Raw genomic sequence first — 25,317 nt, 5'->3', positions numbered from 1 at the left:
CGTGTAAATTTATACCACCTAACACTGATTCCAACCTAGCGACACCAAGTGATGTTGACAAAATCATCTATGAAAACAAGGGTTGTAACTCAAAAACTAGGCAAAGCAGGAGACAAAACTACTTGATAGATTGTGAGAACATAGAGCTTTCAGTTTTCACAACAGCTGTCGCGATTTCAGGTTTGTACAAACCTGTAAACGAAATAGTTTACCCCCTGAAATGTACATGAATACTGCACAGACCCTCATTTTTATACCTACAATTACGTCACGGAGACATGCCGCTCTGATTGGTTGAAATTTCAATCCCAAGGAACAATTGACGGCAACACAACAATTCGGCATTTCTTTGGTGACGGCAAGAAATCAACAAAATGACGAGCGGCTACACATTTTCTATATATTTAACTGAAAATCTTTCCTTCTATGACGTCACTGTAGGGCTCTGGCGACAGAGTTATGTATCCTGTCTATGGTGTCATTTGAGGGTGAGAGAGAAGCAGATGGTTTTAGTAACTTTTCAGCGTTTGGTATTATTAAACCACGAGGGTGCTTTTTTTAAAAAAATGGTGTTCCGTTTATGACTAACCAGAAGTCTTTCATATGCAGCGATAAAAAGAGTACCCAAAAATTGAGTTTAGTTGTTCTTTAAGTGCATTACTTACCTCTTGTATTGCAACTTTCATGAGTCTCGAACTCAGGTTGACCACCAAAAACATGTCTTCATCAGAGGATTCTGATGTTCTGACAGCTGACCAATTCTTAACCTGTTCTCCCTCATCCTCTAATTCACTTACCACTGCCCATGACACTTTTGTAATACCTGACATGCCTTCATTTCTGTCCTGTTAACGTTTTTGTCTGGTCCATCGATATCTACAGGTGTCACCTTTTACACTCTCCACTCACTCAAAGTGTAGTTCTTTTACCACTTCATAAAGGGTACTATTCCAGTGATCTTGAATTTTGTTTCTGTCCTGGACGTCAATGTGCTAGCTGATTTCTTTCTCAACAGCGCATCAGCATTCCTATTATGCTGTGCTGCTCGGTACTTAACCTCGAAATCAAAAGCTGCAAACTGGGACACCCATCTCTGTTCCCAGTTTGTCTGTTTGAAGCTGACTCCCTTCAACGAAGAAACACTCTACATATTGCCTGTAGTAGCTTGCAAACCTCAGAATTGATTGTAAATCCTTCAACGTCTTGGGTACTTCCCACTCTGCTACAGCTTTCACTTTCTCTTGATCAGTTGCAACACTTTCAGCAGATATGACATGTTCAAGATATTCCACCTCTTGCTGCAAGAAGTGACATTTGTTCAGTTTTAGCTTTAAACCATGACTTCTCCAGATTCAGAATACATCGTCCAACCGATCAAGGTGTTCTCGAAAGACATGGCAAATACAATGATGTCATCCTTACTTTTGTAAACCAGCAGAATTTTGAAAATCTGCTCCCTGAAACATTGCTGCATAAGCCTCTGGAATATAGTAGATCAACAACCCATGAACAGACATTTCCTAAATTTTGCTCTGGAAGTTCTGTCCAAGGTCTTTAAGCAGCAGATCTCTGCACAGCCGAATCACATTCACCGGTAGTATGCATGGTACCTGCTCCCTTCGCGGCCTGGTTGTCATATCAGAACTGTTGTCACCAACCAAGATTTCTCTTTTCCGAATTGTTTTTTCCAGCGCCTCAATGTCTAGTTCTATATAACCAATATATGGTATCTCCAAACCATTGGTTGCCTAAAGCATGAGTCACCCCTGCTTTTTAAGCAGATCAATACCACATGCTTTAAAGAAAGACTCTTCTGTAATTGTGGTTACCATCAACCCTGTATTCAACAGACAACTGGTTACCATTCCAGCCATGGACACCCTAACTACTGGACAATCAGACACTGCATGGGAAAAATCTTGGAGTTGCCAACTGCCAGATATAGATGAGCCTATTCCAAACCCTTCTACTACCCAACTCATGGTACTAGAAGGATTCAGTTTTTCGGCAAATGAGATGCTAGTCACTGGTTACCATGCATGGTGCCTTGTGCTGGTTCCCATTAGCTCCCCTCCTCTGCTGGAAATAGCGGCCTTTGGCACGCCTTCTGCTTCTGGTTCCTTGTTGCCTTGGTTTGTGCAGGAAATCACAAGCAAAATGCCTTTTGCCATTACAGACATAGCAGCCTTGTATTTGAGGTGAAGGTTGCTGAGAATGCTGTAGCTGTTCCAAGGTCTGGTGGAACATTCAAGAGAGTTGATCTATCTGCCTCATAAGTTCAATGATGGAATTCTGTACTTCCTCTCTCAGATCATGGAGTTCCTTTTTCTTGCTCACCTCTGCTGCTCCTGGCCTGCAGAATTACTCAATTTTACCAGAATTGTCCTCACTCAGCTTCAAAGTCTCTTCCCAAAGCTGGAGGAAGGTAAGCTTTGGTGACTGACAAACCAACCCTTCCTGACATTCTCTGAAAACTGATGTTTCAGGGCCAGGTGTCAGTTTGGCACAACGGCTGCATTTTCCTTACAGACCCTGTCAATGAATTCACTGAGATATTATGACAAAAGTCATCAGAAGATGACATATCCCCTCAGCCCCAACATATTTCAAAGAACAAATCATCTGACAGTTACTTGATGTTTTCTTAGACTAAGTCTGAATCGTTTCCATGAAATTTATGAAAAATATAAATGCCACATATCTGTAAACAGCAAAAGGCACCACTTTCAGATCTGTCTCATAAATCTGCAAAGATCTGTTGAAAGATACGAAATGCTTTTCGAGTTGTGCTCCAACTTTTTAAAAAGCCCTTCCGTCCACTTCGAGACTAAGTCCACATTGTTTCCATTAAACTGCTAAAACTTTATCATTATCAGACTTTGAAGTCTGCCTCACATATCTGCCAAGTTTTACAGTAAAACATTGAACAGTTTTTGAGTTCTGTTCTGGAAATGAAGACCATCCTTCAATTTTGAGACAAAGTCCGAAATGTTTCCATGGAAACCGAGAAAATCATAAATCAGAAAAACCTGTACATAGCAAGAGACACCACTTCAGGTTCTGATTGATATATCTACCAAGTTTTGCACAAAAATATTGAACAGTTTTTGAGTTCTGCTACGGAAACGAAGTCCATCTCTCCATTTGAGACGAAGCCCAAAATGCTTCCACGGAAAATCAGAAAATAATAAATCACAAAAACCTGTACATACCAAAAGGCAGCACTTTAGGTTCTGATTGATATATCTGCCATGTTTTGCAGAAAAATATTGAATAGTTTTAGAGGTTTGCTCCGGAAACGAAGACCATCCTTCCATTTTGAGACTAAGCCCGAAACGGTTCCATGGAAACAGAGAAAATCATAAATAAAAAAAAGCTGTGTATACCAAAAGGCACCACTTTGGGGTCTGCAACACATATCTACCAAGTTTTACTGACAGATATTAAGAAGTTTTGAGTTCTGCTCCGGAAACGAAACACACCTCTCACTTTTGAGACTAAGTCCGAAACGTTTCCATGGAAACCGAGAGAATAGTAAATCATGAAAACCAGTAAATGCCAAAAGGCACCACTTCAGGTTCAGATTGATATATCTACCAAGTTTTGCACAAGAATATTGAAATATTCCGGAGTTATGCTCTGGAAACAAAATGATTACGAATGGTCGGTCAGTCGGACGGACAGATGAAGCGTCAACTATATTTCCCCTTGCATTACATGCCGGGGGGTGTGGTGTGTAAAAAGCCATATGGGGATTAGGGGTCTTCAATCCACACTCTAAATAATAGATTCCCAAATCTCCACACACATATGAATGATGCGAATAATGATAACTACTGATTGATAATTCTTATGAATCCTCTACCTGTATTACATCATTACCAGAGACCTCCAAAGGAAAACAGGTGGTTTCTAGTGAAGTAGCTGACAACAATAAATCTTATGGATTCTTCCTATGCTTCATTGAAAAAACAACACATACAAAGCTGACTCTTTAAATGAACAAGAAAATTCGATATTTGTGCTGTAGATCTCTTAAGAAATCAATAATTATCTCTCAAATAATAATCAGTGTGACATCATTTCTGGCTCATCATCATTCACTTTCTCTCAAATGACATGACACCACTTCCCGTTACATTTTCCTTCCAACTGTCATTTCTGGCTCTCTTGCATCAATTCATTTCATGTCATTATTTTCCAATTAATTACTAGGGACATTAATATTCATGGAAGGGGATGTAAATGCCCAGAAATTTATTACATTGTTTTGTAACAGAGAAGGTGTCGTGAGGTGGTCCTTGCAGCTTAACTGTTAGTGCCCCTTTTACACAGGACGATGACCTTTCTGCTTTCTTTGTGCATTCTAAAATATATATTTAGAAAGCCTGGTTTATCATAATTCACTTTCTCTTAAATGACATGACACCACTGGCTCTGACATCACTTCAAATTACTTTTTCCTTCCAATTGTCAAAGAAGGCAGAATGATTTGATAAGGTGTACAAAAAAGGCACAGACACTACTATGGACCGCACAAAGGATGCTTAACAAGACAGAAAGGAGGCAGAAGCATCACTGTTGATGTAGAATGAATGTCAACAGTTGATGCCATGTGATAGCTCTGTCAATCAGGCCAATGTCGCTGCCTTCTTTGCACCATCTTTGGCATCCTATGAGTGACCATGGCAATGGATCTGCCTTCCTTCTGCATTGTACATGTACTTCTATCTTCTCTCTGCCTTCCCTTCTGCCACTGCTGAGTTTACTGCATTGCCTTTGCAAACTACCTATTAATAGGCCTGTGCTGCCAATTTTTCAAAGAGTTTCCATACTGCCGTCTCACCATGCCACTGAAGAAGTACTTAAAGGAGCACTGATGCAGAGTAAAAAATGTTTCTCACCAACAGTCTAATTGCAAAACCAAGCTGCAAATTGGGCAGCACCCACTCCCTCGACCGTGACAGACAAAGGGACTGGGCTCCTGTCCACATTAGCAGAATCTCTTCACCCTAAACAGTCAAGAAGCCAGATGCCCATCATATGCCATTTTTAAAAATATCCATGGTATTCCTTGTCTGATTGTAACAAAATATCCCAGCAGTGTAGTTTTTTTCTGATGCCTGGATGGTATAGTGACTGAGACAATTTGATCCTATTTCCGTGTTTCTTACCTCATTATTTAATCATGTCATTTGAAAATATGATGTTTAGAGGCACATAGCAAGCCATTTGTTTCATATAAGAAAGAAAGATCGCAAAGTTTCATATTTAGATAATTTTGAGGGTTGGCCCAGCTGTCATTGCAAAAATCATACGTAACTTTTGGTAGCTATGGTAGCTACCCTGGTTTATTATCTATGATAATAAAAACACACAACTGAATTCCTAAACTAAAAACAAAGACTTTGCCATTGGTAGAGAAATCTGAACATTTTGTAACGTTCAAAAAAACTGATTACATATATTTAGCCAAGCACACAGCAAATGCCCACTATGTATTTCTATGTAAGTTCCGTTGGTATCCTCAAAACAGGGCGGTGGGGTAGCCTAGTGGTTAAAGCATTCGCTCGTCACGCCGAAGACCCAGGTTAGATTCCCCACATGGGTACAATGTGTGAAGCCCATTTTCTGTTGTCCCCCGCTGTGATATTGCTGGAATATTGCTAAAAAGCGGCGTCAAAGTAAACTCACTCAAAACAGTTTTGGCAGACAAGTGTTTTACATCTCCGTTGCTGAAATTCGCGTTTGATGGTATACACCTACAAATGTTATTTGTCATCATTCACTTGATGGTCAGTTAATGAATTTATAAAAGGTATAATTAGTGGTACACAACTCAGATTACAATCAGATTGATTGATTGATTGCTCATGATTGGTTAACTAAATTACTTAGAATGGCAGACATCATACAATTAGTTGCCAGGTGTGCTATCTTGGGTGACCAATGAGAGGTTTATCAGGTTTTCACCAATGTGAAAGACATCAAACGATTTGTCACTTTTTCACAAATTAGACTGTAGACACGACATAGAGCAGGATTATTTACCAGCTGCAGATGAATAGAATATCATTCTTTTATGTGGATACTGATACATACATTCCTGAACGAGGCAATAGCCTGACATTGTTGCTATAACATTTGTCTGTTTTAAATTCATTATTTGCATTTTGTTCTAATTCATTGGTTGTAGCATTCAGCAGAATCTATATGACAGAAAATAAACAATAGATCGTGCATGGGGTATGTGTGAAATAGGATTCACATTGGCAGTCTATACAATGTTTAAATCTTAGTCATGTTAGAAATTTACTGTAAGTATAAGCAGACCGAGTGTTCTTTTATTAATTTTCAAAATCATAAAAATATGACAATAAACTAATTACGATTATGAGACAAAATATGAAGACTTACATGGGCTTCGTTATTTTTCCATCCTAATAGAGTTTTTTTTCCATTTCTACCAGTGGCAGATGATTAACCTTCAAAGTGTTTCATTTGTTATCAAAATACATTTGTAATGAAGTAAAAATGACTTCACCTTAGTTGATCTGTCTATAATTAAACATTCATTTGCGCATATGGGCTGCGCAGCAGAGGTCACGAACCAGTCACAAATTATGGGATATCATCTGGGTACTCACAAAAGAAAAACAATGACAAAAGGAACAACCAGTCCATGCAAATTGCTCCGCATCAGTGCCTCTTTAAGTTGCTACTGTTTTGTAACTGTTTCCATTGTGATGAATCACAAAGTTCAGTAAGTGATTAAATACTTATATGTATCAGATCTAATGGTACAATGTATTATTTATGGAGGTGTCTAAATTTTATGAATACTAATCCATTTCTGGGTAGATGTTGTGTCAATCTCCCTCTGAAAATCATGTCTTGTAGTGATGTTGAGCTCTCTAAGATAATATCTAAAAATGGAAGCATCATCTTGGCTTTGATAACACAAAGGATAAGACTTATCATTGTGGGTAAACTAGCTGTAGAATAACTACGTTGTACTAGAAAAACAACTTGTTTTGTAGATGTTGTTTTTAAACTCTTCATCTCTCTGAAATCTTTAAGAGACCCTGAGTTGGCACTCATCCTAACCCAAATGTAAAGCCAGGACCCACTTTCACAAGTAGTAGAGTCTGCTATGGCCAATGTATTTGATGTTGTGACATGAATGAGCTCCACATATCTTTTTCAGTCACAATCGTATCATTGATTTCATCTTAGTTTATCATTAAAACAATCTACATTTTCATAAAGTGACAAAACAAGTTTCTGACATCTAAAATTGAGTTGGACAAAAGATAAGTGTTTTTATTCTATACATTTTAAATATAATTCTAGTGTCATGAAATGATAATTCATATGAAAATTCCTTACTAATTATGACCAGTACATCTCTCACTACGTCTAGCACACATACCTGACCTACGGTTCAAGAAAGCATGCCTCCCTCAGCATCAACTCTTTCACTCTTACCACCAAGAGGCCAGGTCCAATCCACACAGGGACTTTCTCTTCAGAGTACCTTTCCACAGCAAACAACTGCTCATGGAGCTTCTCATTTCCTCATCATTTGGTCTACCGAGACCAACTTTACCAACATTTGATACTGATAATGAGAAGGATTACAGACTATTGAAGATGTCATTTGAAAACCTCATTGACCGTCATCCTATCAAAGTATCAAATACTGATGGATCACCGTGGTAGTAATGCCAAGAAACTTGCCTGTGCCTATCTGAGTCATGCTACACCCAATAACCATCGCACTGAAGGGCTTAAATGAGAAATATGATCGTCCTCGACAGCTGGTTTTGGGAGAATTGAACTCTATCATGTCCTTGCCTTTAGTGAAACCAGGTGATCATGCTGCTCTAGACAACTTTGAACTCTCCATGCAATCTCTAGTAGGCATGTTAACATCGATTGAAGGTGAATCGAGTGTGGAGTTAAGATGTGGATCTCATGTTGGCAAATTATTGACGAAATTGCCCTCTCATTTCCAAACTAACTTTGATGAGTACTGCCTGAGTCATGGCATTCTTACTCATGCGACACACTCTGCTTATACTTTGATCCATCTGAATGACTGGCTCCAGGCCAAGTCTAGAGCTAGTCGGATTGCCCAGCAGGCAGTCGGCTCTGTGAAGTCTGAATCTGGATCACAGATGAATTTTGACATCGGATTCAGACTTACGAAATCACAACGAACAAACCGTCCTGTCTCTCTCAACACTGTAACCATGTCCAGACAAGCAAGATCTGAATCTGTAGTTCCGGCAGGTGGAAAAACAAGTTATAAATCTTACTGTGCATTCTGTAACAGTGAACATCATCACATCAGTTTCTGCAACAGAGATTGAAATGATTGAAGTGACTGCATGGATAAGGGACAAGAAAAGGTGTTGGAAGTGTGGGAGATCTCATTCTCCTGATGTCTGTAATCTGCAACATTTGCAAAAGATACATCTAACCATCTTACATGACACCGTCCAACAAACTTCAACTCAGTTATATTCTGTGAACCATTTCCCTCTCTACCTTGATCAGCCTTCTGCATTCTTCCGAGTGCCAGTCATCTTGAATGAACCTACTGGGAAAACTCTTGAAACCTATGCAGTGTTGGATGATGGATCAATGAGGACAATGATCATGATGCCCGCTGTCAGAGAGCTTGATCTTAAGACTGAATGAGATGATACTCTACTGACTACGATCCCAAATGAGCCATTCAATTGTGTTGGACATTCTGCAAATCTTACCATCTCCCCTCGAAATGATCCTCATCACAAGTACTCAATTAGTAAAGCCTTCGCTTCTGATCAGATTGAAGTATACCTACCCAGTTAAATCCCTCCAGAGTGAGTATGCTCATCTGCAAGATGCTGTTCTGCATGACATTAATGAAGCAAAGCCCTTGATCCTGATTGGTTCCGATCATACAGATCTGATATTACCGCAAATGCCGATCAGTTTTGGCCCATCAAATGCACCTGTAGCTGTTTGTACTAAGCTTGGATGGACTCTCCAGCGATTGGTCGAAGGCATGACCTCAGCAAACCGTAAATGCTGTCTGTTAACTTTGGTTTCAAACCCCTCTACTCAAGTCATGGATGACATTGAGAAACTGTGAAAAGCTGATGTGATTCCCTTCACATCCAAAGCTGTCACCCGATCCAGGCAGGACAATTTTGCAGTGAAGAAGGAAGCCAGATTGTGGCCCTCTTCATGCTGGGAAAGAATCTGTGATGGGAAATCTTTGCTGTGTGGAGAAACGTCTCTCCCGTGATACAGTTCTGGCTGATATCCACAACCAGAACATCCAAGAACTTGTAGACAAAGATTATGTGCAGATCATCAGTGAAAGTGAGGCTGCTTCAACCACTGAATCATGCTTTATCCCTCATCATGTCATCCGACAGCATGAAAAGTACCGCCTGGTCTTTAACTGCTCATATGAGTATTGTGGACAGGCCCTGAACAATCACCTGATTCTTGAGCCAAACCTCTGTTCCTCGTTACTCGGAGTCTTCCTTCGATTTCGCCAGAAGCCAGTTGCCATATCTGGAGATATCCACGCAATGTTTCATCAGATAAGATTACTACAGGTGTTTGTTGCGTTTCCTATGGCGCAACCTCCAGAGGGACCGTGAACCAGACATTTACGAATGGCAAGTGTTACCATTTGGTACGACCTGCAGTCCATGCTACACAAACTTTGCCCTGAGGAAACCAAACAAGATTTCCAGAAGTTGCTCAAATGATTCTCCGATCTTTTCATGTAGACAACTGCCTAGAGAGTGTTTACAACATTGCGGAAGCCAAAGAACTTATTGTCAAAATGAGAAAACTCCTTGCCAGTGGAGGATTCAACAATCGTCAGTGGGCCAGTAACAGAGAAGAGGTCATCAGAGATCTTCCAGCTGATGCTAAGTCTGAAAGCTGTGAGCTGTGGCTTGCACAGGAGAATGAGGATGCGAAGGAGTCCACGCTCGGCCTTTGTTGGAATTGTGTAGAAGATGACATCTCTTACAAGCACCAGCCAATCTCATATCCTCAGTTGACAATGAAAGTTGTCTACAGGATCCTTGCGAGCCAGTATGATCCACTTGGTTATCTCTCCCCCTATCTATCTAGGGCGAAAGTGCTGGTTCGTGACTTTTGGATCAAGAAGTGTCATTGGGACGAACCAATAGAACATGGTCAGATTCTGCAAGAATGGAGCACTTGGGAATCAGAACTCTGTGAAATGTCCATGATTCATCTCCCAAGATGCTATCATACTCAAGCTAATAAGGCTGACATTCTGCAGTTGCAAATCTTTTGTGATGCTTCTGAGAAGGTGTATGGAGCTGTGGCTTATCTGAGAATTGAGGACAAAGCTGGCAAGAGCAATGTCACCTTCGTGTCAGCTCGGAGCAGAGTTGCTCCAAAAAAGTGTTTCTCCATTACGCACCTTGAACTCTCTGCTGCATTACTAGCTCAGCTGAGTGAAACTCTGATGAATGAGCTGACTCTATCCATCACTAATGTTACTCTGTGGAGTGACTCAACAACTGTTACGTCCTGGCTCAAGTCAGATTCCTGCAGGTACAAAGTATTTGTGGGCACTAGAGTGGCAGAGATCCAAAACATGAAATCCTGTCTGACTGTGGAATGAACTTTAAGGGTGGCGAAAAGGAACTGTCTGTAGCGTTCCAATCCATGAATCCAGTCCCAACTGAGTCTCTGTCTAAACAACAGCTCAAATTCAAATTAAATCCACCATATGCTCCTCATTTTGGTGGTACCTGGGAAAACAAAATCAGATCTGTGAAACATGGGCTACGTACTGTTCTAGGTCTGGAAGCAGTGCTCAAGAACACTTTACGGACTGTGTTGATAGAAGTTGAGGCAATACTGAACTCTAAACCCCTTGGCTAAGCATCCAGTCAGGTCGCCGATGTCGACCCTGTTACTCCATTCTCACTGCTGATTGGGAGACCTGATGCGTCCCTTCCTCAAGTGGTCTACCCTGCTGAACAGAGGCTAGGAAAGAGTCGCTAGCGACACTGTCAGACTGTGGCTGATCACTTTTGGATGAAGTTTATCCAGTTCTACTTACCAAGTCTGCAACTGAGAGATAAGTGGTACAAAGATGGACCTGAACTCAAGTCTGAGGGCAATGGCCTTTTGGAATAATTGTTGAAGCCACGGACTGAGCCACATGACATGATTTTATTTATACAAATGTGCACACACGTCAAACAATTTGATCCAAAACATTACCTGCATTATACTAGGTAGAATTAACCCTGAAAGCTATGCTGTTTCGAGTAACAAAATAATTTCAATTTTGCTCCAAATTCGTGAACAAAAGATGTGATGTTTAGCTGTTTTAATGTCTAAAATAAATACTGATTCACAATGACGATGACAGTTATTTTCTAAGCAGTCATTACTTTTTATGAAATCCATTTACGTTACATTCTCACACTAGCTCTGGTTTCGTTCATTTCTGCGAAAAGGAAAAATGATTTCATTCATGACATCTTCAATTATCAAAATTGTACTTCATGAGACGATATACACAGAACAATAAAATGATATTGTTACGACACACTGACAATTTATAAGTCTCCCCGTGTCAGAACATTCTTTGAAAAAAAAATAGACCGCGAAAATTATCGACTTCGGAATTGCTAAACTAAAGATCAACACATTGGCGGCTAACTTGAGGAAAAATACTACAACACATGCAACAAATGACGACTGCTATTGAACACAACTAACAGTAAATAATTGAAGATGACTGTGGGGTAATTCCGGTGTATAGTATGGATCTTACTGGAATTTGAAGCAATTTAGAAAATGTATCAATGGTCGTTTTCCAACTCGTTCATATTTTACCTCTACGAGTGCCATGCTGTGTATGCGCTTCCGGTTTCATAAAGGGTGGGTACAATTACAAATATTGTGATATTGTTTCATGATCTGCATTATATAGGTATTGAGTTGTATTCTTTCAATGTATTTGAGTTCAGATTCTGCTGATTCCGCGTATTTTCAAACATCGTTCGAGTCTTGTCACTTAGAAAAAACGCAATGTAGGCCACGCCCTTTCAGGTCACCTCCGGCTGTCAACATTGTGAATGTTGGAAGGTTTATCAAACAAAATCAAAATAAACTCGCTGAATATGGTAATTTCTGTGCAGAAACAATAACATTTACCTATTCACACCATGTAATTAATTCCGGACAAAATAGTTGGATATATCAAAAGGATGGCACATTTTCTTCGGCATCACGATGCATGTGGACTTGTTTGTTTAAAATATTGATTAAACTATCAACAAGAGTCATCAGAAGATGACATATTCCCCCGGCCCCCACATTTCTGAAAGGGCAAATCATCTGACAGTTACTTACTGTGCTTTTAGACCAAGTCTGAATTGTTTCCATGGAATTCATGAAAAATATAAATGCCATATATCTGTAATCACCAAAAAGTCACCATTTCAAGATCTGTCTCGTATATCTGCCCAGGTCTTTTGAAAGATATGAAATGGTTTTCGAGTTGTGCTCCGGAAACAAAGCAGTTGTGTTCATGGAACCGAGAAAATAATACGTTATAAAAACCTGTAAATAGCACACATATCTACACATATCTACCCAGTAACACTGACAGATATTAAGAAGTTTTTGATTTCTGCTCCAGAAACGAAACACACCTCTCACTTTTGAGACAGTACTAAACGCTTCCATAGAAACAGAGAAACTAAGAGATCACAAAAACCTGTAAGTAGCAAAAGACACCACTTTAGGTTCCGACTGATAAATCTACCAAGTTTTGCACAAAAATATTGAATGGTTATTGAGTTCTGCTCCGGAAACGAAGCCCAAGCCTTCCATTTTGAGACTAAGTCCGAAACGTTTCCATAGAAACAGAGAAAATAAGACATCAGAAAAACATGTAAATAGCAAAGGGCACCACTTTGGGGTCTGCCACACATACCTACCAAGTAACACTGACAGATATTAAGAAGTTTTTGAGTTCTGCTCCGGAAACGAAACACACCTCTCACTTTTGAGACTAAGTACGAAATGCTTCCATGGAAAGTGAGAAAACAATACATCACAAGATCCTGTACATAGCAAAAGGCACCAGTTCAGCTTCTGACTGATCTACCAAGTTTTGCAGAAAAATATTGAACGGTTTTTGAGTTCTGCTCCGAAAACAAAACACACCTCTCACTTTTGAGACTATGTCTGAAACACTTCCACGGAAACCAATAAAATAATAAATCACAAAAACCTATAAATACCAAAAGGCACCATATATCTACCAAGTTTTACAGAAAAACATTGAATGGTTTTTGAGTTCTGCTCCAGAAACGAAGCCCATCCCTCCATTTTGAGACTATGTCTGAAACGCTTCCATGGAAACTGAGAATAATAATAAATCATAAAAACCTGCACAGAGCAAAAGGCACCACTTCAGGTTCTGATTGATATATCTACCAAGTTTTGCAGAAAAATATTCAACAGTTTTTGAGTTCTGCTCTGGAAATGAAGCCCACCCCACTATAAGACTAACACCAAAATGTTCCATGGAAAAACAAAAAAAAAATAAATGACAAAAATCTGTAAATAGCAAAAGGCACAATCATAGGTTGAGATCATTGTATCTATCAAGTTTGGTCTAAAAATATTGAACGGTTTATGAGTTATGCTCCGGAAACAACATGATTACGGACGGACGGACGAGGAGTCGACTACATCCCCCGCATTACATGCTTGGGGGATAAAAAGGCCCCACTTCAGGTTCTGATTGATATATCTACCATGTTTTGCAGAAAAATATAAAACAGTATCTGAGTTCTGCTCCAGAAACGAAACACACCTCTCACTATGTCCGAAAAGTTTATTTGGAAACCCAGAAAATTATAAATCACAAAAATCTGTACATAGCAAAAGGCACCACGTTGGAGTCTGTCACATATATCTACATATAATTCATATTGATATTTTCTTAAGAATAACATTCTGGCAATTTCGAGTAGGAAGTCCTGAGCAGCAAAAATAAAGCCCTCAGTTTCACACTTGACACCAACCAACATCATCCATTATTATTATTCTGGGATATTCATATAGCTCACATATCCATGCAAATGGTGCTTGATCAAGGCACTTGTATTTGTTTCCCTCGATCATTGAATGTCAACCTCAACGTCACATTGCATTATCAATTTTAATCCCTGGAGAGCATACAACTCTTGCTGCCACCAGGTGCACCAAGTATGTTGTGGCTCTCTCATCCTAACAAGGTACCCAATTCACAGCTGGGTGGACTGGGACATATAGTCATAGTACTGCACGTTGCTGTACCTGGAACTGGCTATTTGCAGGTATTCATGTGGCCACCATCAGGTCATATACCAATGGATTTGTGGGTTCTTTTAAGTGCACAGAGTTGAGTACTGTACACTAGGCATTTTGACAACACAGAAATCGTCTGCACACAAAGTTAACTCCATGGTTTTTACACCTGATCAAAAGTGAGCTTGATCCTGACACCTCAACCTTGCTGGATCACTTGCCTGGTGCTTTGGCCAGCTCACTCATGAGGCCCCCATAAAAGATACTAACCAATTATTTTCGATGACTGATTGGATGCAATGAAACAATTATCAATTATGAGATATTAACCAATTTCCCAACACAAGAGTAGTGTATTTTTCTTACTGCAAACACAAAGATGCTTTTAATCACAAGAAACATTTTTTTTCCTCCAACTTCGACCATAGCAATAATCCTTGCACACATCACTTGCTGTGGTTTTACAATTCATCTTTCTAGTTCAAGCCACAGCACGGCACTGGGATGAAAATAGTGAATCGTTTAAACTCTGATTTCGCAGGGCGTTTTTCATCACCTTACTTTTCAATTATAAAGTTGGTGAGTTGTGATTGGTATGCTCACCTTCCCAGTGAACACACCTGAACGGATAAAAAGCTAAAGGATCACAAATGGCAAGGTACATATAATCCTAATAAAACTGATTCTACTAAAGACAGCCCAACCCAAAGCCACTTTTGACAATGAAGGATAGTAATATTAATGACGTCAACAGTCATAAACATTTGGGACTTGCTTTACAGTATGATTGTTCCTGGACTAATCACGATGCCCAGACAAAAAGCCTCTGGAACACGACACAGGTTTCATTGGACAAAATCTGGTCAACTTCAATTCTGTGACTGAAGACGAGCTTAGTAAAGTTATCCAGGCAGCCGCTCCCAAATCCTGTTCACTCAATCCAGTTCCAACTTGGCTCTTCAAAGACTGTCTGCAATCAGTCATTTCTGCAACTTGTATTCTAGTTAATTCGTCTTTAAAGTTTGGCTCAGTTCCTGATGATTTCAAAAAGGCCATTGCCACATCAGTCCTTATGATTTCAAAAACTTCCACCCTGTGTCAAACCTATCCTTCGTTTCAAAAATCCTAGAGAAGGTTATCCTATCTCAACTCTCCAAACACAACATCGAACATGACTTGTCTGAGGTCTACCAATCGGCGTACAAGAAGAGCCATTCCACAGAAACAGCACTAATATATGTGCAAAATGATATTCTCCGATCGCTAGACAGACAGGAACTTGTTCTACTTGTGCTGCTTGATCTGTCGGCAACATTTGACTCTATAAACCACAACATTCTTCTTTCTAGGTTACACGTTCGGTGTCGACAACCTTGCTCTCTCATGGCTGAGGAGTTACCTTGTGTGTAAATGTTGATGGATCATCCTAGTCATTTAAACCTATCCTACATGCTGTACCTCAGGGATCCGTGCTTGGACCGGCTCTATTTTCAATGTATATTCAACCTCTGGGATCCATTGTAAGAAAGCACCTGCTATTGTTCCATGGGTACACTGATGATCGACAGCTCTACCTCTCCATAAAACCAGCCAGCCTGTCCACTGGTGTAACCAGACTGGAACGTTGTATCACAGAGATACAGGAATGGATGCTGTGTAACTCACTCAAGCTGAATGGCGACAAGACAGATTTCATTGTGATTGGGACTAAACAGCAGCTGTCCAAACTACCATCCATCAACTTAGAGGTTGACAAAGTCACGATAGAACCGTCTGCCCAAGTCAAGAAACTTAGTGTTATCTTCGACCATGTTATGTCTAGCAAGAAGCAATCTCTCAACATGACCCGCTCTGCGAACTATCACCTCGCAGCATAGGAAGAATCCGTAAATACATCGACTCTGATACAACAAAAACTCCTTTGTTACTTCTCGATTGGATTATTGCAATGCCTTGTTATCCGGTACTACTGTCATCACCAATCTCCAGCGCATTCAGAACAAGGCCGCCAGAGTTATCTCCCTCACCAAACCAACTGATCATATCACTCCAGTCATCAAACAGTACCTCACGTACTCTGTACTCTTTGTCCAGACCTCTCCCCACTAACTGAAGGATCTCCTCACCACATACCAGCCTCAACGAACTCTTCGTTCATCCAACCAGTGTCTGCTTCACGTGCCATCCACAAGAACTAGAAAATGCGTTCTCTGTGTTCGCTCCGAAACTATGGAATATCCTGCCAATCAACATAAAGTCTGCTGACTCCATCTCGTCATTCAAACGACTCCTCAAGACCTTTTCAGTTACTAACCCTCAATATCTTCCTCCAACAACTTTATTATGCAGCTATTCTCAGCGCCGTTGAGCAGGCTATGCCTGGAAACTAGGCGCTTTATAAATTAATTATTATGTTTCACAGATTTAAAATTGAAATGCAGCAGAAAGGGTTTGGGTGATCCTGGCACAGTCAGGCTGGTCAAGCTCATCATCAGCTCAGGGCCCTCGCCCCTTCTACACGCAGCCCAGACAGCGAATGGGACTTCTCCCAGGAAACACTGCCTAGTCGAACCCACCAAGAACTTTCCGGAGAATATGGAGGCTCCCCAACACTGCAGCCTTCTGCATTATCCAGATTGTCAGAAGGGCTGTGCTCCCCGTGGAGAACCTGGGCACTCTCCTGATCTGCGTCAAAGAGATCAGGAGGTACCAAACCAAGAGCACCGAGAACCTGACGACAGTGTACTTGGGATGCAATTGAGACATTTCAAAGGCGAGGTCCGAATATTTATCATGCTTTTCCTGAATCTTGCCAATCACATTGCTGTCAAAAGGGACAGAAAATTCTATGATATAAATAATTTCATTGGCTTTATCAAAAAGGACAAGATCAGGTTTGTTGGCTAGAATTCGTCTCAGGCTGTATATTGGCCTATTACAGAGAATTTTAAAAGCATCATTTTCCCGGATGCCCTGGACATGTTCAGGGTCATACCATGGATGGACCTCGGAGTCAAAGCCACAGGCATGGCGGAGACGATAATAAAAGCAGCGAGCCCTGCCATCATGTCCACTGACAAGGTGTTGGATAGTCTCTGTAAATTGATTGCAAAGACGACATTTCATATTGATATTTTCTTTAAGAATAATATTCTGGCAATTGCGAGTGGGAAGTGACTGGTCCTGAGCAGCAAAAAGGAAGCCCTCAGTTTCACATTTGAGACCAGCCGACTTCATCCAGGTGAAGGAGTCGGTTGGATTGCTGTTCTGTTCCACACACTGCATGTACACTCGGTGCAGTGGCTTCTCCGACAGCTTCTCCACAAAGGACCGACTCTGGGCTGAGTTGGTGAAAGACTTCACCTGGTTTACTCCCATCACTGTACCGTCCAGCAGTACATCGCCATCAACAAAATCTACTTCAAATTTCAAATTCTGTCCAACAACCTTGGTACGCTTAAAGTAGCTGTGGAATTCCTTGCTTTCATCGTGAGTCTTGACATGCATCACCAGAAGATCGTCCAATAAACAAATATGTGCAAAAGTGCACAATAGAATTCTGTCATGAAGAGCCTCCACATTAATCAAACCCCGACCTCCAGAATTGATTGGCATGTATAAACGATTAAGAGAGGAACGAGGGTGGTGTGCTCAGACATGATCCACCTGGTCAGGCGGTCAAGCCCTGGATGTCTTGTTTTGTCCAATCGACTACTCCAAAGGAATAGGAAAGGACTGGCACAGCAAAGGTATTGGTGGCTTTGACCTTGTTTCGAGCATTTAGCTCGGAACTCCAGATTTTCTTTAAACGAGATTTATACTCGGCCCGAAGTTTATCTTGAATCTGGGCATTCTGGTGCTTGTCTCGAACTTGCTTTCCAAGATAGGTGTAGGCCTGATCTTCCACAAGATGCTCAATAACTCCTCCCCCTTGTAACTGGACCGATCCATCATTTGTTACCTTGCCACGTTTCAAATGAAGAGTATTACATTTGTCGAGTCCAAAAGTCATGCCAATATCATTAGAAAAGGACTCGACAAGGAGAACCTGTTCTTTCAAATTGGTATCTCCTTTGGCAAGGAGCTCGATGTCATCCATGTAGAGGAGATGAGTAAGAGGTGTTGGGGACCTGTGCTGAGGAGGCCCGGGATGGTAACCTTCCTCCCTATTGAGCAGGAAACTTCCAAAATCATTTTCTGTACAAGAAGTTGATCCTTGCACCCCCAACATCCCTTTCTCGCCTCGTCCATAAGAGAACTAAAACAGTGAAGTAATGGTGTTTGGACACAGGGAAACAGTTTAAGTTGCATCGCTAAAAAGGTTGCACCAATGGCAAACTGTCTTAGAGGCTTTACATGTTGTCCCTCACGTAAAACCCCACAAACAATAAACAAAGAATTTACTTTTTTTCCTAATTTATATTATTGTTGTCACATATGGGACAATTGTACATATTGGACAACTACAAGCACTAACACTTGAAAACACTTAATCTTGATGAACTCTGAACTATTTTGCATTGCTGTTTGCAGTAGAAGTCATAAATAATTTATGAGACAGAATTTCCAACCGCTATGTTCAAAAACTAATATTTTTGCAATAACATATTCACATGTTTGAGTAATCTCAACCCTCCTTAGGTAAACTACTGTCTGAAACTTCAAATTATCGATTGTAAAAGTACAAATTATGCCAAGTCATTGCCAAGAATTGTGGAATTCTTTGCCTACTAATCACAGAGAAGTGATTACTTTGGGTAGTTTCAAGAAACAAATTAATGTGTCATATGTTAATATTCAAAACTACTTAAAATTTAATTTTGGATTAAGATTTTGTCAGATTATCCATTCACGCCTCTGGCTCAAGTTCAACAATCTAAAGGCACATAAATAATAAGTATTCCTATCTTCACGTTACTCTTGTTTCTGTGGTTACTGTCATGAATATGTTTGAGTGCAACTTTGAGCAGAAATGGGTTTCAGGCACATAGCAAGCCAATTCTTCCGTGATACCCCGATAGATTGCAAAGCTTTAAATTTAGGCAACATTGAAGACCTACCCACCATTCATTTCTTGTGAGACTTGAAAGTCTCATAAGCCACATTGTTCACCTTTTCATGATTTCAGTAGCTTCAAAATGTTGTTATTTATCAATATTTGGAAATCATATGGAGAACTGGAAGTAGTCTACCATTCATCCACACAGAATAATCATTTGACTTTTACATATGACTTGCTAATATGCAAATATGTTTTGATATTGCTTAACGAAAATTTAGCACTCTGACACTGTACCAGACATTGAGTAGTTGTTGGGTGTTTTGCTAATTGAAATGATAAACAAATGAAAAAGGAACAAAGAAGGCCGACTGTAAATACCTGCTCTTGGAGTCATGATTCACGGTAATCATGACTGCAAAGAAACATTCACATACACGTGAATGGCAAAACAATCATGACTGAAAGAAAGACTGTACTGGTACTGTCATGTCATCAAAGGATATTGTAGTCAACATGATTCATAGAATAATTTCCACTTTTTAAATTGTCCTGATAACATGATTGTAGTTGGGGTTTTTTGTGAGAATAAGAAGAAAATTTGTTTTTTAGCAAACATCATGTGTAAGCATTGGCATTTTTTATAACAGTAGCTATGCCCCTGGGTTTGTTGAAAAATGGTGCTGACATTTATTATTTAACTGACTTGAGGCCTATTTGTGCTCCTTGGTCTGCCTTAAACCTTGACCATATGGGTCATGTTAAGGTATACATCAAATTCTAACAATAAAGAATGGATATGACAAGTGAGAATGGTAGACTTATATGCACATCATACTTCAGAGTATCATTTGACCTCAGAAGTAAGTCTGACAAATCCACAAATAGTGCTCAGCATTCTGATCAACTGAAGTAGATGCATGCACAAGTTTTGAGGAACAGACTGAATTGGTCTGTTGAATCACATGAACTATAGGTGAGACATTAAACTCAAATAAATATTTAATAACTTACTGAACCTTGTGACTCATCACAATGGAAACAATGGAAACAGTTACAAAACAGTAGCAACTTAAAAGGCACTGATGCGGAGCAATTTCCGTGAACTGGTTGTTCCTTTTGTTATTGTTTTTCTCCTGTGAGTACCCGGATGCTATCCCAGAATTCGTGCCTGGTTCGTGACCTCTGCTACGCAGTCCGTATGCGCAATTGATAGTTTAATTATAGACAGATCAACTAAGGTGAAGTCATTTTTACTTCATTACAAATGTATTATGAAAACAAATGAAACACTTTGAAGGTTAATCATCTGCCACTGGTAGAAATGGTAAAAAACGGAAAAATAACGAAGCCAATGTACGTCTTCATATTTTCTCTCATAATCGTAATTAGTTTATTGTCATATTTTTATGATTTTGAAAATTAAAAGAACACACACTGTCTGCTTATACTTATAGTAAATTTCTAACATGACAGCAACATTTAAACGTTGTATAGATTTCCAATGTGGATCCTATTTCACACAAATACGTGATCTAGTACGTGTTTTCTGTCAAATAGATTCTGCTACAACAAATAAATTGAAACAAAATGCAAATAATGAATGTAAAACAGACTACTTTTATAGCAACAATGTCAGGCTACTACCTTGTTCAGGAATGTATCCATCAATATCCACATAAAAGAAATTGTATTCCATTCATCTGCAGCTGGTAAATAATCCTGCTCTGTGTCGTGTCTTACAACAGTCTAATTTGCGAAAAAGTAAAACATCGTTTCACTTCTTTCACATTGGTGAAAACCTGATAAACCTCTCATTGGTATCCCAAGATAGCACACCTGGCAGCTAACTGTATGACTTCCACCATTCTAAGTAATTTAGTTAACCAATAATGAGTAATCAATCAATCAACACAATGGTGGTTAATTCTTTGAAGGGAGGATGCTATTTTTAAACTCGCACTTTACGACAGAGTGTAGTCAGTATAGATAGGGGGTTCCCACTTTGCCGGACATTTTTGTTCAGAATAAAAAATCACTGATGCGCGATAATCCCTATAACAATAGGGGATTAACTTATAGTCTGTTTTGATCTAATAAACGATTTAACACACTACATTTTGATTTTTTTTTTATTTCAGCGACAGCAATTCAGTTTGGTATATATAAATTTGGTACAATTTCAAAAATTGATTTGCTTTCATAAATAAAATATACAGACATATACATAATCATTCAAACACAGGGACACCAAGCAGAAACATAAAAAAATATACAAATATACAGAAATATACATAATCATTCCAAAACAGGGACACCAACCAGGTCTGAGACAAGATCCCCATATGCCTCTGGGGTGCAGGTCCCATTCACTAGACGCATATTCAGTACTGCAAGGCGATCATCCAGGGCTTGATACAGCTTCTTCCTCGACCCGCCTTTCTGCAGCTGAGAAATTGTTATTTCCACTCTTGACTGCTGTTGTTTAAGAAGATCCACAAACTTGAACAAGTTTGGATGACAAGCTGACAGGGTATTTAAATGAGAGTGCCAGCCTTCTACATGATTAGTCATTCTGGGCCCATCTGTATCAAAGTGGTTCCAGAGCAGCAGCTTGCCACCCTCAACCCACTGCTCGGTGACGTAATCGGCAAACCGTTGCACACCCTGGTCATTCAGATCAACACTCTCTAGTGCACGAAACCAAAAGTTCTCCACATCACACACCCTAACCAAAGGAAGTGCTAATGCACGCCTGACAAATGTACGTACGTTGTCATCATTCTTGTAAGCTCATTGCAGTCCACAGTTTCTTGCATGTTTCACAAGGGCCTGTCTGTAGTGAAACATACAGTCCTTAAGCTCACACTGGAACACTTCCTTTGCTGCATTCTGAGCACCTTTCTCAAAATCACTGAAATCGAGTTCACTCGAAACAAATTCAAATTGATGCTTTGTAATAATGAGTTCGAATTCAGCTGTCAAACTCTGATGTCCCCCAAATGAAACTACAGGTGAGAACTACTCATTGAAAACAGACTTTAGTCGGCAAGGTAACGGACTGTTACTTTTAATCCGTTATCATCACATTAGCTGTCCGGCAAAGTGGGAACAAACCGTATAGATTAGTACATCTACACACACTGCCTTCTGACAAATCCGTCGTCAAAGATAAAAGTAATTAATCAATCAGTGTGTTATCGGTTAATCCTTTCATCAATGTTGGTTTTTGTAACTCAGCTGACAAACCCTCTTGCATCACTTGCATGCACATATTACATAACGTACAATACATTTGCAACTACAGATCTTAATTTATAATGTTGAGTATTTACTCCAGACAGGAGAAATGCCAAATGGGAACCTTTGTTGAGTAATCTGAGTGGTGTTACCACTAATTATACACAAATTATACCTGAGGATACAGGCATTTGCTGTGTGCTTGGGTAAATATATGTAATCAGTTTTTTCTTACGTAAGAAATTTTTCAGATTTCTCTACCAGTGGCAAAGCCATTGTTTTTAGTTTACAAATTCAAATAAACCAACTGTGTGTTTATATTATCACAGATAATAAACCAGGGTAGCTACCATAGCTACGAAAATTTACATATGATTTTTGGGATTGACAGCTGGACCAACCCTCAAAACTATCTGTATTTAAAGCTTTGTAATCTTTCGGATTTATATGAAACAAATGGCTTGCTATGTGCCTCTAAACATCATATTTTCACATGACATATCAAGGTAAAAAACATGGAAATAGGATCAAATTGTCTCAGTCACTATACCATCCAGGCATACAAAAAAAATATGCTGCTGGGATATTTTGTACAATCAGACAAGGAATACCATGGATATTTTCAACTAATGGAATATGATGGGCATCTGGCCTCCTGACTGTTTAGGGTGAACAGATTCTGCTAATGTGGACAGGAGCCCAGCCCCTTTGTCCCTCACTGTTGAGGGAGTGGGTGCTGCCCAATTTGCAGCTTGGTTTCGTAATTAGACCGCTGGCTAGAAACATTATTTGCTCCGCATCAGTGCCCCTTTAAACATTGAGCTTCATGGGCCTTGTGGCTCTAAAAGGTGTGTGAGTGGATTTTGGGGGTTGGGGTGGGGGTTGGGGGTGGTGTGGTGACATTTTATGACTAAAGAAATTAAAACTCCCTTGGTATCAAACCAAATAATGTAGAGATAGGGGAACTACAGAATTAAGGCCACACTTAATAGTCTGAATATAACAACAAATCAACAGAACAACATCAACACGGAAGGAATCGCACGATTGTGAGTGAGATTCTAAGTTAATCTAACCCCAAACTGAAGCGGCACTTCCCGAATCCCCCTGATTCCAGTTAAGAAATAAAGATTTCGTACTTCTAAAATTCACTTTCGATCTTGCATTTTATGAGTTATAAAAACAAAGACCCTAAACGTTCAGTTTCTGCAAATGCTCAGTGAAATAATACACGAAAAGGGCCGTTGCAGTCTTTATCACAGCAGACAGTCGGAGACGGAATGAGTCATTCGCTGATTATGTGAATCAACCAAAATGTCACAGACAGTATATGTTTGCTTTAGAAGAAACTCTATTGTAACCAAAATGTGTAAGAACAGAAGTAATAGCCATTGTTAAGAATAAATAATCTCGAGATAAATTAAAAATGGTTACAGAAAACGTCTTACATACCTAATTAATAAAGAAGAGACTTAGGAGGCCAAGTGAACAGACGCACAGCGACATCTGTTGAACATAAACAAAGGGGGATAACTCCTTTATCGGACGATCTTTTTGAATTTATCTTCCCTTCACTAATCCGCTAGGTGCGCTGATCCGGACGATCCAAGTTTAAACTGACAGCACATGTCGTATGCGCGATGTGAGTCATACGTGTTTACTATTACACTTTCAGACAGTTAACCAGTATAGCCTTCACCTTCGCCGGGAACGTTCACGCTGGTGTATTATGATATTACTTGCAATATTAATGTCACTTCGACCTCGCTTCCGTGGAAGAAGTCGTTATGTCATAAGCAATGTCATGTAAAATCCTAATGTCCATCAATAAAATACATATTTTACTACCAGTGAAATTTAATTTTGATTTTGTAAGTCGGTGAAAACAAACTTAAATAGCATTCATCCCAAGACAGAGCGCCGCCAGTTTGGAAAATCGTGAAGTCAAATCCATTTGAATTAATGAGATTATGGTTTGTTCTCATCAAGTTAGAAAATCAAAACTACATAAATATGTATTTGAATCATTACCAAAAGGAGTTTGCATGACACAACCTGTAACATAACCTAAGCGAGGTCGGGGTCGAAGTGAAAATACTGCGCGATAAATTTCTTCACTTGCTAAATTTACTTGGTTTGTAACGTTCACTCACCAGTATGTAGACACTTGTCAATATACGTCTTTATACTTGGTCTCATAATCATAATTACTTTATAATCATACTTTTATGCATTTTGAAACTTCATAAAAAGAAGCGGTCTGTGAATGTATATAACAGGAATGTAATATGTAGACATTTCATAGTTTGCCTAAATGAATCATAATTTGCACGCACGCCCTAGTGTATGTCGCCTGCATCATTACACTTAACGACGAAAACAATGATTCTGTTGAAAGTTACTACGGAAGCCGGTTAGTGCCACCCAATTATTTTTTTTATCTCATAATTACGACTTACTACCTCGTAATTACGACAAAGTACCTCGTACTTACGACTTCGTAGGTCGTAATTACGACTTCGTACGTCGTAATTACGACATAACTATATCGTAATTACGAATTAGGTATCTCGTAATTACGACTAAACAACTCGTAATTACGACTAAACAACTCGTACTTACGACATAGTACCTCGTAATTACAACATAACTATCTCGTATTTACGACTTCGTCGTGTCGTGCTGCACGCTTCCGTCAGAACACGTCT

General features: G+C 39.6%; 1 protein-coding gene across 1 annotated transcript in view; it reads right to left on the bottom strand.

Annotated features, from left to right (window-relative positions):
• The window catches only part of LOC137294173 (kelch repeat and BTB domain-containing protein 8-like), a 30,312-nt gene extending 6,172 nt beyond the window's left edge, over positions 1–24,140 (bottom strand). The window contains exon 1 of the mRNA XM_067825161.1: positions 24,062–24,140. The gene's annotated coding sequence lies outside the window, so the exon portion shown is untranslated. The remainder of the gene's footprint in view (positions 1–24,061) is intronic.
• Between the last annotated feature and the right edge of the window lie 1,177 nt (positions 24,141–25,317).

This window comes from Haliotis asinina, chromosome 8 (genome assembly GCF_037392515.1).
Source record: "Haliotis asinina isolate JCU_RB_2024 chromosome 8, JCU_Hal_asi_v2, whole genome shotgun sequence".
In the NCBI taxonomy this organism is placed as follows: domain Eukaryota; kingdom Metazoa; phylum Mollusca; class Gastropoda; order Lepetellida; family Haliotidae; genus Haliotis; species Haliotis asinina.
This window is presented reverse-complemented; position numbering and strand designations above follow the sequence as displayed.